The 19,215-nt window shown below is 35.6% G+C and overlaps 1 long non-coding RNA gene across 1 annotated transcript in view; it reads left to right on the top strand.

Moving 5' to 3' along the window:
- LOC120410801 overlaps window positions 1-18,423 on the top strand; it is a 55,243-nt gene extending 36,820 nt beyond the window's left edge. Inside the window, exons 2-3 of the long non-coding RNA XR_005603138.1 lie at window positions 11,783-11,944; window positions 18,102-18,423. This is a non-coding gene — a long non-coding RNA (uncharacterized LOC120410801). The remainder of the gene's footprint in view (window positions 1-11,782; window positions 11,945-18,101) is intronic.
- The last annotated feature ends 792 nt before the right edge of the window (window positions 18,424-19,215 follow it).

The raw sequence follows: 19,215 nt of genomic DNA, 5'->3' as shown, positions 1-19,215 counted from the left end.
ATTTTCTTGTAAAAGTGAGAGAGATTTCTGCAGTATTTATATACTCCTACACATGATAAATGGTGTCAGTGCTGTCTTTTACATTAGCATGTCTTTCCTACAGTATTTATGACTTAAGAGGATTAATAGTATTGGCTGCAGTCAAATTGAGTGCAGAGAGCACTGTGAAGGCTTCTCCTATGTATTTTAACTAAACTATTGCATTTTAGGAGAAACTCTTAGGCTAACAAGAGAGTTTGCCTTTTCCAGTAAATCCTTAAAAGATTTTCTATTGCAATTTTTCCATGCTTCAAATGTGCTTTTTACATTATTCACTATAGTCAAGCACTTGCTTTGAGGATAAACCTTATGCTACATTCTACGATGGGGAGTAAGAGTTACATTAATAATGGGTGTTAAGAAGAGTGTAAATATTGAGTGAAAATGTATATGTGTATAATTGAAATATGGAATCAATTATTTGTTGTGCAAAGTGTGAAATAACACCTACAAGCAATACATCTGAACATAAGTTTTAAGGACAAAATGTAGTTTTCCTAGATGATTTTTGGATTATGCTCCTCATTTGATAGTGGTCTGCAGCTCAAAGCAAGTACCTGAGATGTGTCTCATCATCACAACAGCTCTTTATTTGGTGTAACTACTGGAACAATGTAAAATAACATAGTTATCAGGCAACATGCTTTTTTATAACAAAGTCAAGCAGTCTCCTTCTTACTGAGGTCACAGCCCGGCCCAGACAGTGTTTGGTGTGAAGGGACATACAGATACACAGCCGTGGGACACTTTGCCCTCACACACACAAATTCTCATTACAGTGGCAACTCCCACTGCAGAAAGGAGCCTGTTTAGATGCAGAATTAAATGTAGGATTTATGGTTAATTTGTTGTGCCCTCTCCTGCTAAACCAACAGGAGTATTCCAGAGGAATGAGTACAAAGAAATTGCCAATAGTAATATCTAGAAGGTCATCGTCCTTATTTATTCAGTGTGTTAATCCAGCTATCAGAGTCTGTGTTCCATGGAGAACCTCCTCTGGGACAGGCACCAGCCGTTTTTAACAACCAGCATTTACAGTCTCCAATATTTTATCACTCTGCATTTAATAGGAGAGGGAACCTTCCTTGTTCAGCACAGTATTACAAATTGGGATCTTAGTTTTATGAATACAGCAAAAACTTTTCACTTTGGTAAATAATTAGGCATGAAAATTTTAGCATGGATAATTCCTTCACTTTTGTACTGGTTTCACATACTTCAGACTTACTAATTCTCCAGATTCCAAATGAATCACGGCCAAAATCTCTCAAGTTTCATGTTATTACCTGTCACCAGTACTATTTGCTGTGTTGAAATGAAAACAAAATCAGCTCAGGCACACTGAATGTGTTAAAGGGAATTTGATCCAGGTTTCTAGTTGATTTAAAAGCAAAACAGCCTGTTCAAATCAAGACTCTTTTCATAAAGTGAGATTTGGTTTTCAACTCACACCAATCTATGTAACATTCATAATTTATAAAAGTGATTTTTAGGGTGAAATATAGAAACAGGGACTTAGAATAAAATGTTCTGTCAAAAGAATGTTTTGACGTATTTCATTAGAAGCAAAATGGTCTTTTACAAATCTATTTATTTGAAGGTATGCTAAACTTATGGTCGTGCAGATCAGCTTCTGATTTCAAAGCCTTGTAGAGATGTCAGGTAATAGAGACACCTGTTTCTGCTGTTCTTGATTTTCAGTAGGGATTCTCTAATTAAAGAAATTTGATAGTTTCATTATAATTTATACCACAGGGATTTTTACAACAAAATGTTTAGTGTACACTCTTATACTGTAGAAAGTTTTATCAATATGACAATAATGACATAAAAATCTTACTGCCAGTAATTTTACAGAGGCAATTACTAACTGTTTTGTCATTTAGACTTTATCTTTGATCATGTAACTTCTTGTGAGTCAAATGTCTAGTTGCTTTATTTATTATGTGATATTAGCCTTGTCTAGTACAATTTAGAATGTGTTTACAGGTGGAAATTATTTCTGCATGATAAACACATTATATTTTCTATATTCATGCTCAATTTTCTGTTGTCATATAGAGTATCTGTAGGTTGCAGGAATAGATTTGTGCAGTTTATAAGTTGGTGTCATAAATAGAGTAGGCAGCAACAATGACACAATAATAGAATACTCCATTTTTTTCAGGATTTCTTCTGATCTTGTATGTAAGAAAAATAATATGCTGACTTTTCATTTTTTAATCCTCTAAGGAACATAGTGACTTTAAGGATAATTAATCCCTCCTTACTTTGGGTGTCTAAAATCTAGGGACCATGATGAACAAGAAGACTGTTTATCAGTGAAGAGTAATGAATACTGTCAAAGAGTGATTCATCCTCTCACATGATAAGCATCTAAGGTAGGTAGGACTCAAAGAGGAATTTGCTGAGTTTTGAGAGATTCTACTCTGAATCTGGATTTACCTACAAAACCAGACACCATCTTTAGGGGGGTTAAGCTGTTAGGTAACCCTACAATCATTGAAATGTGGGTTTTATAGAAAGGGGGTATTTCCTTTCCATCTACTAAAGCAAACCATAAGTGTGTATATATAGCTATATATATCTAAATATGTACTGGTTAGGTCTTGCTCCTTAAATGATCATTTTAATCACTTAAATTTGACCTTGGCTAAAAACAATCAATATGGCTGTAAATCTAAAAAGTAAGTAGAAATAGATACTTCATTTATAGGAGTACAGATAAGGTATTTCCCATATTATCAAAAATCATTTAATAAAGATTTATTAAATTTTTAAATTTTGTTACTTCACTAAGAACTAAACTAGTCATGCTCTGTAGGAATACTTTCTAATACTCTACTCAGTTTATACTCCTCTGTAAAGACCTTACCATTCAGCTCTGTAGTATTTTTTTTTCTATAGAGGAGGACTATATTCTTTCAATTCCCTTCATCTTTACATTCCATTTGCTGCTTTACTAGGATTAACAAAGCATTCCAAGTATTTTAACAGGAAAGTAATACATTCACAAAAATTCTCATTAAATCCTTATCTTCAAGTTACAAAAGACTGCACTTTTTAATGATTAAAAACCACATACTGAAGCAGCACATACTTAGAGAATGATTCTGACAGTACTTTGGTTGGACAGATTTGGGAAGATCCCTCTCTTCGCTACCATATTCTTGTGTCTTGGAGTTCTTTTACTGCCGTAATAAAGACTGAATTATTACTCAGGGACATAATATGTGTTTATCAAAGCCTAATGAACACATCTGTTATTAAAACAATTCCAATATGGAAATGTGCAGTTTTAAATTTAGAGGATCAAATGATATTTGTGTTTGTACGAGGTAAGGCTACAAATACAGCTAAATAGCACCTTTGCATCAAAGGTTTATTGCCTTGCAAGATTTATGTCTGTTTCATTAAAATCTGTAAGGATTCTTAATTCATACTATATTATTTTTAAAATTCAGAAGAAACTCTATGTAATTCTAATCAGTACTGGAATACATGATGTAAGAGCAGACGAGGTGCATTATCTGAGCAGAGATAAACACCAGAACTTGTTGGGATGAATTCCTGTGCAGTACTCCTGGTGCACCACCTCAGAGCCATTACTTCAGAACAGTTTCTTTACCTCCAAATAAACAGAATTCCCTACAACACATTCTGAAATGAGGAGTTTCAGAATCAGGGCCTGCTCACAATATGCATCCTCCAAAAAAACCACCAAAAAACTGCTGGCCTATTGTTTTAGATGAGGGGGCCCTTGAAGTGCCTTTGTAGATTACTTTTGCAATGAAGTATGACACCCAACCTAACCTAATAAAACCTGATTTTAAAAGTTTAAAAAATCTGTTTTAGGCAAAAAGAAGAGTCTAAAGTGCTACATCAGTGATCTTTTATGATATATGAGCTTTATTTTACCTTAAACATTAAATCTGTCAGACCCAATTTAAGACAATATTATCAAACAATATTCTCTTCCATTTTATCTTAGTTTTGTTAGCTCCTTACAGCACAAACTGTGCAAAATATTCTTAAACCTCAGAAGACAAATGCTATCTGTCTGTTTTCTGTGCTCGCCATATGTGATCTATTCATCTTAGGAAATACCCTCAGCTAAGTTGTTGGTGTGAATTTGAAAGACAGTTGATTCTTTAAGCAGTGTGATGCTCCTGTAGGCAGCCAGTCAGTTCATCTGGGACATTTCTCGTTGTTCCTGCATTCTCACAGGTTACTATTTATGATACCAGCTTGCATAAATTCCCTTGATCCACTGGTAAAAAGCCAATGGAATGATGATCCATTAGTATCCTGCTTTCTTCATGCCACAGGGAAGGTACAGTAGTTTCATAAGATGTGCTACCTGCTGATTATCACAATATAGACTATGACAAAACAGATATCTGCTGATTATCACAATACAAAGGCCTGCTGCTGTGAAATACCACACAGCTGGGAGGAATTTCATTGCACTGCAAGAAGATTTTAACTTCACAAAAGGCTTAAATTGAAATGTACACCTTAGAGACCATCCTCCCAGACTGCTCCCATTCTGAATCTTTTAGAGCTACTCTTAGCACCAGTTGCTTAATAGTGGAACTGTCTCCTGTATCAAGAGACCTCTAATTTTAGTGTCCTTTTTCATGAAGGCTGTATCCCACACCTGAATTTACACATACATGTCACTGTCTGGTCTGATGTCTAATTTTAATATTCTGGATTGGATAATCAGAAGAATCCAGAATAAGCAACTAAATATGTGAATTTAATAAATAACTGATTGAAAAATAATCTAATAAATTATTGAACTTATTTAATTAATTGAAAATATCTAGCATACCAATAGCAATACTTCTGTGCAATTAGCCTCAGAGCAGTTCAATTTAAAAAATAATAACCCCTAGTTGACTAATATTAATATGGTGAATAAATATGCTACCAAGAAAACTGTTTATCCTTTCAAGGAAGCCAAGAATCTGCACACAAACAATTTCTGTCTTGTAGAAGAATGTGTCTGAGAATACAGAGGAAAAAAAGCCCGTGCCCTTTCTCCTTCAAAACAGACAGGAGTGTGTTTATTTTCACCAAATATACACGCGTGACACTCTTATGAGTATTCAGTTGCTGTAAGAGCAAAACTTTTTTATTCTTTTCCATAAACATCCTGCACATGCATCTCCCATGACTGTGCCCTCAATAAAGGAGGCAGGAAGTCATGACTGTCAGTGTATTCAGTTGCGAGCTCGCAGTGGGAAGCCAAGGCAAAGGACACAATTCTTACACAATGGGCAAAGGTACCTACATTCCACAGTGCCAAGCAACCATCAGTTCCAGAAGTTCCTAGTCCTTACCCTTGCCTTACTTCGGGCATCTGGGAATCATTGAAATCTTGCAAATAACTGAAAGAATTACCTGACTTGTCACTGACCACATCTTGCTAAAGTGTACATTTGAGCTTATCCTAATTTTCTTGTCCCTTTTACCCCATACTGTGAGACAGGATATTAAAATAAGCTCTTCTTATGCCTTTGACAAAGTGTAACAACATTTGCCAGACAAAATGTCGGAATTTTCTCCTAAATGTGTTATTATTATTTCTCTAGAGCCATAAAAATTGGCATACCACAAATGACAGGGGTGCCTTAAAGTCTGTCTTAGTGGGGGAAAGGGATTATAGAATAGTATGGTTACTTTTGTAAGGAAAAAAAAAAAATTTCTAAAATAATTGTTCAATAAAATAAATGATACAAAAAAAGTCATTACAGTGTAGGATATGTCTCTTCCTGCAATCTAGGAAGACCTTTTTCCTTATGTTTTTATCATCTGTGATTAATACACTCACATCCAGGTTTTGCCAGTAAACTCTGATCCTACATCACTGCCTTATCTCTTTGTTTTTCCTTGTTTATATTATACTGCACAGCCTTACAAAAAGGAAACTAAAAGTGACATTTGGGATGTATGGCAGGATTTTTAATATTTACTTTGGCAGATCTTGGTTAAAATACAGATTTGGTGACAATATCAAGAGTCAAACACTATCAATGTAAGGCATGTAGGCCTTACAGAAAAATAATCAGGCAAAAATTTAATTAGGCAAGTGCTAAATCAAGGGATACTTAAATGCACCATATTTAGTTTTCAATAACTACAACAGACAAAACCATGAAAACAAGATCTCAACATCTACAGCAGAACAGTTTTTGGCATTGACCAGTTATTTTTCATTTTTCAGCAGCACATCAGAACTTTCTACCACATTTATCTCTTGCTCAAATGAACTAATAAACTCCTGGTACAACTCTTAATACCCCTTATCAACTTGTCACGCATGGCAGTGTTTGTTAACTTGCAACAAGAAAATGTTTATCTTTTTGCTACAGTCAAAGCAAGCAGCAGAACTGAAAGTTGATGTAAGAAGCAGCTGGTAAGTGGCTGCAGTCTGGAGACTTTGCTTTACTCTTCTACTTCTTGTTCCCATGCCTTTTCTCAGCCCAAATTTTTCTGTATTCCTGATGCTGAAGATTGGCAATAATGATTTACAGCCTAAAAAATATTCCAAAATCAGGTACAGCACCTTGAATTTATTATTTTTTCTTTCCAACCTCTTAACACCTGAGTGTTAAACACATACATCAGGACTGGGAGATGCAGAATCATCACACAGAACAGAAACAAAGTCCCTGTCTCCCAAATATGTTTAAAACTCCACGTTTCTGCTGTAACACTGCCATAGTCTGGTGCGTTAACATAAAATACTGAATTATTTTTAAATGTTCTGTCGGTAGAATAGGAAAACACATTTTTCTGTTCTCGGTAAAAAGATGAAAAAATATAAAAATGTCAATACCACCCCATATTGTGCTTCATTAGAAATGTTACATTTTTTTTGTGCAATGAGATAAACTTGCTGTTAGAGGAATTGTAATATACTCTGCAGATTTGCTGTTCGAGGGTACTGCTCTGCTCGTATTCCTAGTGAAATCAGTTAAAACTGTTGCTAAAGCCTGACTGTTTTGTTTGCCAACCAGAGTTGTAGGCAGCTTTTCAGTTCCATTATTAACAGTGATAAAGGAAATTGTCTGAGGGAGCTGAGTGAGATGAAACTCAAGATGCAGCAGTTCACCATCTCTTGCTATCTTGTGGGTGACATCTGAGAAAAAGTCAGTGAAACCATAAAATAGCAATAATAAAAGTGCAGTGGGCTGTGCTTGCTGAGCAGCCGCAGCTGCAGCACAAAGGACAGAGGCACAGGGCGCCCTGCAGGAGGGAATGGTGTCCCCCAAGTCCCGCCAGGTGCCGGGGGGGCTGCCAGGCACGGCCCCAGCCCCGCCACCGTCTCTTGGGGTGTGGTGGGACAGCCTGGCAAAGGTGGCCTTTGGGACACTGCCTCCACACCTGGCACGGTCCTGCTTTACACGAAAACCCAGAGGCTTGAGTTGCCTAATTGGTGTAATTTTTCCACTCACACAACCCCCTCCGGGATGTTTGCAAGAGGTGTTATCAGGAAATTGCAGCTGTGGCTCCGTCTTTACTTCCTGGCAGGAGGAGTTACCTTTGGCTTTGGGTGGGTTTTTTTGACTTCTTGGAACTTTCTGTTTATTAACTGGATAATCTGGAAAGGAGGAGGTAGGAATGGAGCTGGTACAGAAAGATACTGTGTTTAAGGCCGGAGCTGACTATTCCAGATCAAAACTCATTCTGGAATGAGGTCGCAGCTGTATTTGCTCCCTCTGACAGGTGAAGTGCTGGCACATGCACCACCTGAGGTCACTTAGGTTCTGGTCAGGACATTTGGCACTCCCCCCTCACTGGCCAAAGGACAAATCAGGGCCTAGACGTCAAATCCAGAACCTCCTACTGCAACATCCATTTCCTGATGCTCAGACTGGAACCAGAACTCTATAGCTTTCACTTCAGATATGTTCTAAGAAGAGGGGTTGTTTCCTTTTTGGTTTTAGTTTTTAAGGCCCAGAGTCTTAAAAGAATAAAATTGTGACATTCCAGCATAAATTAGAATAACTATAAGATGATTTTATACAAATTATCAAGGTACCAAATCTAGATTATTTGAATATGAGCTCAGATTATATCACAAAGTCTATGTTTGATTCAGACTACAGTCTGGGGACTTTGTGGGCTCACTCAGTTCTCCATATTGCCAACTGCAGTCATGGGATAATTTTGTTATGGATTAGTTCAGCACTCCAAAAATGACTAGCACAGATTCCCTGGCTTCATATAGGAATATCTTATTGCTTCCTCTGAATCAAAATTAACCTGCTGCAATTCTGTTTGGTATTTACTCTGTTCTCACAGCTGAGATCTCCAAAAGCCTCAGACAGCAGTCATAGCAAGGCTGTAGATTTTGCTTTTAAAGGAATATACAAAATACAATTTATCTGTGGAAAAGCGAGGAAAATTTTGAAGTAGATTTTCCTTAAAAAAAAAAAAAACCAACAACCCAAGCCCCAGTAGCCAACAACAAAAAATAATTTTAGTTAAGAATTCCAGTTTCTCAGTTGATTATTTATTGGGTAATATCACCTGTTAAGTCTAACTACTGAATAAATTAATCATCTTCAAATATTTCAGCTCCTATTTTAATTTCTGAAATATAAAATAGGTCATCTTGATGAAAGCTGATTATAAAATATGTGGTTTCTTTTAATGATTTTTATTCACTTTCATTGATTCCTTGTATTGCTACAGTGTATGCACACAGTTTACTTCCAGCTATAGCCGAAATTATGTCAGCCATGGACTTCATAACTGACATTTGTACTTGTTGATAATACAATGATAAAGATCCACTTTAGTCAGAACCTTGGCACTAATGATTTAAAAATGGGAATAAAATTGTTTGCATACATTCAAAAGTTAACGAAAAATAAAACCATTTACACATCTTTAATCAGCTGTAAATGGCAACAAAATAACAAAATCTGAAACAGTTTAATATAATTGAGAAATGTAGTAGTGTCCATTTATTGATGGAGTCTATGTTTGCATTCACTTCTGCTCCCATAAGTAAGCATTCAGTGAAAAGATCCATTGCAGGCTGTGATGAATCCTTCCTTCACCTTTACTCCTGGCCACATTCTGGTGCTTTATTCTATAGACTTATTTACAGCATCTGGTTTCTCTCTTGCAGTTGCTACTCCTCTTGCTTTAGCTCTTTTCCACCTCTTTCTCTAGGCCAGTATGGAATTATTTGAGCTTTCCTGAGCAGCCGCCTTGTGCCACAGCCCAGTGCTGCTGCCTGTGCTCAAAGCCTGGCTCTGGAGTCACCTCCCTACAGATAACAGCACAGGAGCTGCACAGGGACCCCTCAGAATGGGCTGGAGCAGAATTGACAGTCTCTTAATTCAGAAAGAAACTGGATCTAACATACTGGAAGTAAAATAATATAGCAAGTAAATAAATAAACACTATTAAAATGGATCAGCCAAGTTCTGTGTCCTGAATAACATTTTAAATAGTGTACACACAGTTGAGGCAGTGTTCAAAACTTGAGATAAAAATGGGCTTATTCAATACATAAATGAGATTAGTGTCTCTTATTCAGCCTATTTAATAACTGCATGACTTTTCTTCTATTTTTGTTTATCTAATATGAGACTGTTGGTAATGACAAGAATTTAATATATCAGAAAAAACTAAAATGCTGTTAATGCTCTTCCATTTTGTAGAAGAATCAAAGAATTCTCATATTACTCATTTCTTGGCACATAAAAAATATTTAATATCTTTTCCACTGTAGAAATTCTACTTGAAAAATTACCTAGTTGCTACTGTTCTAACTTTTAGAGCAATTTGTTGATTCATGTTAATGTCTCTCGGCCCTATAATTAAAAGAAATCAAAATCCTTAAGAAGAGGCCAATAGAGATCTGTGCTTTGCTCATATTTAAGAAAACAATCAGAGAAAAAAAAAAATCTTTTACAAATTGTTTGATACTGAAATCTACTCACAGCCTATTCCCAGAGTGCTGTTAGCTTCAGTGGACAGTTTTACAGATGAGTTTTGCAGTTTTTCCTCTTGGGCTATATCAGAGCCAAAGATTTTTGTGACATACTATTTCATACCAAAATGATTTGAAGACTTAAACAATTTGAAGCAAGTATTTGAATTCAGAAGTTTAAGCATGCATCTCAAATCATGTGCTTGACCCTCATTTTCTAATGCTTATTCTTCAGTGATAGAAATGTGTAAAAAAGATGCCAGTTGTATGTCAGGTGATTCCTAGTAGATATAAAAGGGACTGGAATATCATGTTACTTGTTTTGATCCTGTTCCTTGAATTTAATCTCGGGGTTGCTAGCTGTAAACATACATTTTTCTTGAAAGTAGTGTCCTACAATAAATGTATTCTTACATACTTACAGAGCACACATTCAGAAGGAATCTAACTTTTGCTACAACCTCTATGTATATAAGCAGGTATATATGCAAGAATGAGCTCTTCAATCAACAAGTTATTCATGCAAGAAATTATATGAATGATTGCTTGCGCTAGGAAAAAAAATAATTCTGATATCCTTGAAAGATTAAATATAAAATGGTAACATAGGACAAATAGAAAATTAGATCAGTTGTAATGCTCAAATCTATTACAGTATTCTTTACATAGTACTGTGACTAGCATAGCCTTCAAAAGACTTTTATGGAAATCTCCACTCTGATCATATTAAGTCTTCTGTATAAAGGTGATATAATTTGTAGTTCAGAGAGTGCTCCCTTCACTGGTCCTTAATACTGCAGAACTCCAGAGAATATTTGCTGTTGCATGCTTTTTCTTCTAAGCATTTTCAATTAGATGCAGAGTCTTTACCTAGGAGTGTCACTTGGAAATAAAAAGAATGCTGAACATACACCTTGGCATGTTTAGAATAAAAACATGCAAAAAACCTTTATGAATAATATTAATAGCTCAATTAATTTCATACCTTGTAAGTAACTGTAATTATAAGGCAGCTGGATAAGCCTCAAGCCAGTCTGTGTTATACCTTCCATTTATGTCAGAAGTTACTAGGGATCATCTTGTGATCAGTAGTCCAAATAGGAACACTGAAATATCGATATGAATATTTCAAATTAATGTAATGACTGTGTTTTCTACTCTCTGTCTATACATGAATTTGAAATGCTGTTGCATGTTGCAGTGTTTTGTGTTGAAGGACATATGCCAGCATGTTTTGACCTGTGAATACAATATTGTTCAACACTGCTCATTCTGTCCTTCTAGAAAGGAATTTTCTTGTTACTGTAGTATTTCTCTGGCAGCAAAAGTTCTGAGCCTCAGTCGTATCAGCAAGCCTACTTTGTGACCTGTAGGACGTGGCTTGACCTGTAAGATTTTTGCTGCATGAAAAATGAAACACACTCCTATAGCAGAATGAAGAAGAACATCTCTCTGGAGATTAAACTTAAATATAGAAGTGGTTTGGTGAATCCACCCAGTTAGTTTCTTTCCTAGGTCACCAAATATTTTGAAGGCTATTTAAAGATATTAGTAGACACTGTCAGAGGGACCATGTGACACCATCTATAATTCCTTTTAAGAGAGTCAGTGAAATCAAGAGTACATTTAACACAAAGCAGTGACAGTACTGTGTGTGTCCCACACACAGCTACTGAAATAAATGTTACCAGCACTGCACATGTCAAACTGATGATGTATTGCTCTGCAAGACCGAGACAACAAACCATGTTTACATGTGTATTTTCTGCCTTCTCCTTCCAGAACTGGAAGACTGCAGGCTCCAGGGGAACCTGCCACCTAGCAGGAATAAACTGTGCCTGCGAGATCCCTGGCCATCTCTCCCATCATGGGAGGAGCCATAGAGCATGACTGCATTCCCAATGGACTGTGCCATCCTCCCTTCCTCAGAAGCCTCAGCAAGAGGTATGGCCACACACAGACCTTTTGAGTTGAGTAAGCATAGTATAGCTGACAACCCACAATATCTTCTTCAAGTTTAATCATAATTTTATTTTGAGACTGTATAAAAACAAGATTTGAATATTTTGGTGCATTCAATTTAAATAAACGTACTGGAGAGATATGTGCATTTGATAAATGGCCTGATGTGTATTTCCAAAAGCAGTAAATATTCTATGTGAAGCTCACTACAGGAGTCAATCAAGTTAGCTTGCAAAACATCTGTCATATTTTCAGAGACATAAATGCTAAATTCTTATGTAAAAAAATCAAGTTAATTGCACCAAAAAATGAAACTGTCTTAAGCCAAAACAGATCCCTCTTCATAATCCCATGTAGTTATCAGCATGTCCCTTGGATTTATGACTTATGACATTTATTTACCAACAGGTGGTTGTGTATCTTGCCATTTATATTTTAAGCAACAGTAAACACAACTAAAAATAATGTAAGACAAACAAAATAAAACTCAGTGGTGTTTTTAAAGTGTTTTTAGAGAAAAGCTGTATTTATAAGCTAGGTCTTCAAGTAGTTCTCACCACGCCCAGCAACACAGAAGAATACTGCAAGAGCAATAAGGATTTTTAGGGGCATTATGATAGTGTAATGGAAACACATCTGCCCCCAAAAGTCCCTCATTTTCCCTGCTGTTAAGAGCCATGCAGGAAGTGGTGAATGCTGTGGAACATCAAGAATGAAACTATAAAGAAAAGATTTTTAAGTTAGAACAACTTTCCAACAGTACTTCAGCATTTCATAATTTTCTGTTAGTCCACTGGACAGGAAAACTAGTTTTTCAAGGATCCTCTAATTCATTTGCTTTGGATGTATGAAATGGTTCTGTCCATGCAATAAAGTGAATTCTGAGGCAGCTACCTTAGAAATACTATTAATATTGGGAAGCAAAAAACATTTTGCATGAAGCCCAGACAATACAGGACAATTTTTCTTCTTTCTGCTCTCAAAAAAACCCCCGCCAAAAGCCACAAAAAAATCAAAACAGAAAAACAGGATAATCATCATTAACTGTTGACCTGCATTTCTCATTTTTAAGGATGCTTCAGTGATAGAGTGAACATTAGTTTATAGAAGAAAATTATACATAATAGAATTATAGAACATTTTTCATTTTAAAGAATTTTCAAATGTTTCCCAGTGAACTGTCTGGGCAGTTTTCCATACATACAGAAGGACCAGACAGAGTAAAAATACAAAAAGAATCCAAATTTTGTAGGCTGAATTATCCATACTTATAAACATCCTTAGTAAAACAAGTAGCACATTTGAACTTTAAGTTATGCCCATTCAATTGACATGCCAATCAAAAGTCACTATTTTAAAATAATCCACACTGAATAGCACTTAACAGGCATATTCTTCACAGATTCTTGTAGCACAAAGCATAAAATATAATAATATTGTTGAAAAAAAGCAATGCTCAATTCCTCATGTGAATTAATATTAGATTCTGTGTAATACATTTGCCCTTTGTTCATGTTAAAATATAAAAAATTAACTCAATTATTTTCTCAGATTCCAGAAATTTTAACATGATCTCACTTCCACTTTTTATGGATGTAGGTCCAGTGAATTCAGTGGACATACTTCAGTCTTATACCAGCATCCAGGCACCTTCTGACAGAGGTGTGTGTGCTTTGTGTGATTTGAAATAACACTTTGATTACAAAAGAAAGCTTTAATACAAACAGCAGCAGCATCAAAGCAAAAACCAAGATTTTGCTGACCATATAGAAATTTTTAACAGCAGCAATGTATAACAACTAGAAATGCCCCTTCAGTAAAATTACTGCATTCACTTATTTCTCCTGACGCATGCAGGCCAGTTCTGAAACATTCTGAAATGATTTTTCTCACCTTGTCCTACAACCCTTTATATGTGTCTTGTTGTGGATGATAGAACACATTTTATATTTTTTTCGTGTGTGTGTGTGTTTTGTTTTAATTCTTGTCCTGACCTACAAAAAATTGAAAAGCTTTACTTAAAAATTAATGTCTAGATACTCTTTTTTATTGGTTCATTTAGAAACGCCATGATTGCAGTAAAAGGATTTGGATTGTCTGACTGAAGCTGAGAAACTTAAAATAGCAAAAATGCATCAATACTACTGTTGAACTGTAGTCTCCCCCATTAACAGCTAAATTAAAATTAACAGTATTAACTGAAAAGATCAAAATAGTTTTGTTTAAACGTTTTTCATGTATATCAACAATTTAAGTATTCAGTATATTAGGAAATCAGATAGGACTCATTTTTAAGACTTCTTTTGGGCTCAGCTAGGAGCAGGTATGCTCCAAACAAGAAAAGAAAAAAACCCTGGAGCCTATCTGTAGAGAATTATGATTCCAATATTAAAAAAAAAAAAAAAAGTTGGTAATTAAAGAGCCTTATATCCAACAGGGAGTCAGAGATCAGGGGTAACCTTCTGAAACCAGCTGCTAACGTGTAGTCCTGTCAGCTACCTCACAAAACCAGTTACCTCAGCAATGTGTGGGGCTTTATTTCTGTTGGTATTATCTTTATTTACTCTGTAGGTGTTATAAGAAAGGTCCTGAAAAAAATTCACAAGCTGAATAAGGTCTATCCATTCACACTTGAATACAGAATTATTGCCCTTGCACCCAAACCTTGTAAACAGGAATTATTTGGGCATTTTCACAGCAGGCAAAAACCTCTGATTCTTTGTTTCTTTTTTCCATGTTTATACCTTTATCAAATTCTCTACATGTTTGCACTGTTTGACTGAGAAAAGCATATGGCATTGCAGCAAGAGATTAGTGTAGTTATTAACTGATGTGCACTGTGAAGTGGGCAAATGAGGCTTTAAATTCATTAATTTTACCAGAAGCTTCATAGTCTCAAGCCACATGGTCTGAACCACTTTTCTACCACATCTTCCATTACAGGTGCAGCTTCTAGGCGATAGCAGTGTTTTTCCACTAATATTTTAAATCCATTTTAAAAAATCCACTTCTTTGTTTTGTTTTTGCTTCCTACACTTCTAAATACAATTTCCAAGGCAGGTAAAATGATCTTTTGAGTGATGTCTTTTAAAAATATGCCCGAACATACTGGTTTGCGTTTGCATAGACTTTCCTTGTGGCATGAGGTCCAGGTTTTACACAGGGAAGCAGTGCTGGTGTGTAACACTGCAACAGGGAGCAAAAAACAAGGCACAGTTTAAAAATCAGACCTTGGGTGTCTGTGTTCTTGCCCTGGAAAAGCTCTGGATAGCTTCCTAGGAAAGGACAACTGATTCTGTAGCCTTTAGTAAGGCAAAATTTTCAGTTGTTCCAGGTCATGAGTTTCCAAACTTGAGGTCGTTACCTCTCTCTCTCTTATTCTATGGCTGGATCAGAGGGGAGTCACTAAACTTTTCTGTTCCAACATGGGGTCAGGAAGTGTCAAAGGTTGAGGCCTTGCTTTAGAAAATGCAGGCCCCAGACCAATCTCCAAACCATGCCACAGGATTCTGGTGGAGATCCTAATCTTTTCACTGCTTTCAATAAAATTTGAAAAGTAAACAGATTAGGCCATTTGATAATTCTCCGCTGATTCAGTGTGTTCATAAGCTGTTTTTTTAAAGGTTTGCTTAAAAATGCAGAAAAGTAATTCTAAAAATGTAGTTTTAAATTTATTCTAAATAGAAAGATAGCTAGTGGGACTTTCCATTTTATAAATTATAAATGCAATAAATAATTGGGGTTGATATTTCTAAATATTATTTTTTAAATAATTAATGACATTTTTTATCTGAAGAAAAATTACTTTTTATTACAAACATACCACCTACTTTTTATCTTCTGTAAATGTCTTTTTTCATATCAAATAGCAAGATAGACCGATCCCAGGTATTTAATTATTAATGCTCTGGATACACAGTGCACTTCAGGAGTCTCAGCTCTGAGGCCAGCACCCCAAGCTGCATGCAAACCTGCTGGGAAAACCAGTGTGAAGGAAAGAGATCAAATTTTTATAACACAGATGTTTAGGAAATCTATCACTGTTTTGTCTAATCATTAATTTAAGTAACACATACAAAATGAACACATTTACACTTTAAAATATGTGGATGATATCTATAGCAGCAGAAAACTGTCTGTTCTACTGCACGCCAGAGACAAACAGGAGCTCTTTTTGTAAGCTTATTAATGGGAAAATATGTGAATAAAAATATTGTATGAGGAAAACCTACAGAAGTGTAACTGTGTTCATTTAAATTGTGTATTAATTCTATAGCTAGGTTATTAGTGCTAGAAGGAATGCAAGTGAATTTTATATCTCTTCAATAGAGAGTCAGATAGAATCTATTTTAAAAGATAATCTGAAAATGGCTGATTAACAAAGCGTGATACGTAAAGCACATCTTACTGGAAGTAGCTGTACAAAATTACATTTTAATTTAAGAGCTTTAAAGTAACAGTTGGTAAGAAGCTACTGTGGTATTTCAGCAGAGCAGAGCTGATCTTCACTGCTGTTTGGATATAAGTGTTTCTCTTTCCCCTTAAAGCAAGATCCTCACATTCATGCACTTCCTAATCTCTGATTCCCTGCTCTTACATTCTCAGAATACTAGAGAAGAAACCACAGGAGTTAAACCAATCCAAATCTGACAACTAGGAAGATTGGACAGGTCTGGAATGTATTCACAAATACACAAAAAAAGTACTATAATTCAAAACCAAAAAATTTCTGCAGTTAAGTTTTTAACTTAATTGGTTTATGACAATTTAACCTTTCATAAATGCTGCTTCTGAACAGCATTATTTCACGGAAAATAGTAGCTAAAAGGCATATTAGCATCACAGTTCTGACCTAAGCTCCTCCAAATCAGATTTCAGTCTTAAAGAAGTGAGGAATTTGTTGCACTGAGGTTTGAATATGTCCTATTTCACTTGTGTTGCGATTATATTGCTGTAAAATGTAAAATGTCAGAATTCTATAGAAAACTCTTGATAATTCATCCTGGTATTCACTTGCATAAATGTACAGATCCTGCATATAGTCACATGATAAATCACACACCAACAAGTTTGCTTTAACAGTGTATCACTGTCTCACTTCAGCTGAATTTCCAGGCCTTTTTGAAATACTCAAATTGATTCAGTCTGTGTAGGTCGACATTTAAATTAACCTGACTGCAATGACAATGTGACCACAATGTGAATGTCTGGATGTTTATGTGTAGCTTAAGCAGGCGATTAGCTGGCATTAAATGTCAAAACTATGACAGATACGTTTACACCAACTGAGAGAATGCTCCTGCATGTATGCTGTGTGAATATGCTGTATATATGAAACATTCTATAAATTACATTGCGTGAGTATCATGTGTTCATTCAGTGTTAAATATCTGTGCAGTATATTTGGAACCACGAGAAAGTTCAGTGCATCTAGCAGCGTTTTCAACACTTTCTAGAATCCCATGAGGAAAATACAGCTATGTAACTTTTAAGTAAAAATAGTACTTCCATTCTTTAGGATATTGATACCAAAATGTAAATAGTAACATGAACTTAAACTGCTCTACCAAGCTCAGGTTTACACTGCCTTACTCATAAAAATATATTCTACAACTTTTACCAGTACACAAATTAGCAGTCTTTAAACTGAATCATGGAATCAACTGAATACAGACCGTACACATGTAGACACACACACAGACACTCATGAAGGAGCAGCTCGTTCAAGAGACACATTGCAACTGAATACTTCATGAGCAAAAAAAATGAGGGGGGGATTGACAATACAAATGCTACCCGTGTTTTAAAGATTTTTTCAAGGTTTAAACTGTCTCTCTTTTCTAGTTACTGTCCTTTCTCCCAAATCACCTATATTGAGTAACCACCCTTTGAAAGGTGACTTTTTCTTCAGCTTTTGCTGGCTTTTTAAGAGAAAACCACCACCAACAGTTAGAAAACTTTTATGTTTAACTTTCAGAATTACTGTATTTTCTATCCACTTTTTATTGCTGAAGACAACATTAAAGTTAGAACATGATTATTATAAAGTGTATAGTAGCCCTTTACTAAGTGCAGCAGTAGTTTACTACTAAGTTTACTGTCCAATGTAAGAGCCATAATGTGCTGTTTTCTTTTGCAGAACAAAGTGACCACCAAAAGCGGGACTTTGTGGGCCAGTTGGATAAAACATAAGCTCATCTCGCCCCCAAAACCCCGACTCTGGAACCACAGCCTTCCAAGATTCAATTTGTAAGTAAAAAGTATCTTTGTAAGATATGCCAAATCAACTGAGAGTGGGTAATTTCCAGACTAATCAAAACAGAATCTTATAGCCCAGTTGCAATACACCCTCCTTCACTTTCTGGACAGCAGGAATTGCTAACAGATAGTAATTGGTTTTACTCATATTTTATGATCTATTTATCAAGCAGGTAAGAAGTACCTTTTCTAAGAGTCTATAAAATGACACAGAATAACAGTTATTAGACCCAGCACTCCAAATATCTATTAAGATTTCTTCTCAAAGTATGTAACAAGTTCTTTATCTATTCTACTGTATTTCAGACTAAAATTGACACATTATAGAGAAATGTCTGTAATTATTCTAAAATTGTTATTTGTACAATAAACTAGAAATAATTTTCACTTTACTTGAAAATAGGTCTCTCCTTACTAACAATGATAGTCTCAAGTATTCAGCTGTACGTCATCATCTTACTACCCTCAATATTATGTTTCGTAAGAACTTATTTCAAAGACGAAAGGACAAGCAAAAATTCACGGACAAAAGGAACATATAGTCTAAATCTTCACTTTATAATTCCAAAAGACCTTCTAAATAAAATCCAAGTTTAAAAGCATTATAGTTTACACTTGGATGGCTGAAGTAGGTTAATGCTGTCAGTTACTTTAAAAGAAACTAATTACTCTGCTTGAAAAGCTACTGTTACATTCATTCTGCTTTTGACAATCAAAATGCAGAGCCAAAGAATGCTGTCCTAGCTGAACTGCTTTATAATCATCAAATACATCCTGAAAGAAAAATACAGAGGAGTTGGTAGAAATTCTGGCTAAGTAGAAATGTTTAAATAATTCCTCTTCCTACAGACCATACATTTTAAATGATTTATTTATGGCTGTGATGATTTAAGAGATTTTTCTGGCCATGCTTTCACACGAGCTGATCAGACGGTGCGTATCGACACCCCTCCGCACGCGCATTTGTAGTTATTTGTGCCTGGCGAAAGTCGCCG

This window comes from Corvus cornix, chromosome 14, assembly GCF_000738735.6.
Source record: "Corvus cornix cornix isolate S_Up_H32 chromosome 14, ASM73873v5, whole genome shotgun sequence".
Taxonomy (NCBI): Eukaryota; Metazoa; Chordata; class Aves; order Passeriformes; family Corvidae; genus Corvus; species Corvus cornix.
This window is presented reverse-complemented; position numbering and strand designations above follow the sequence as displayed.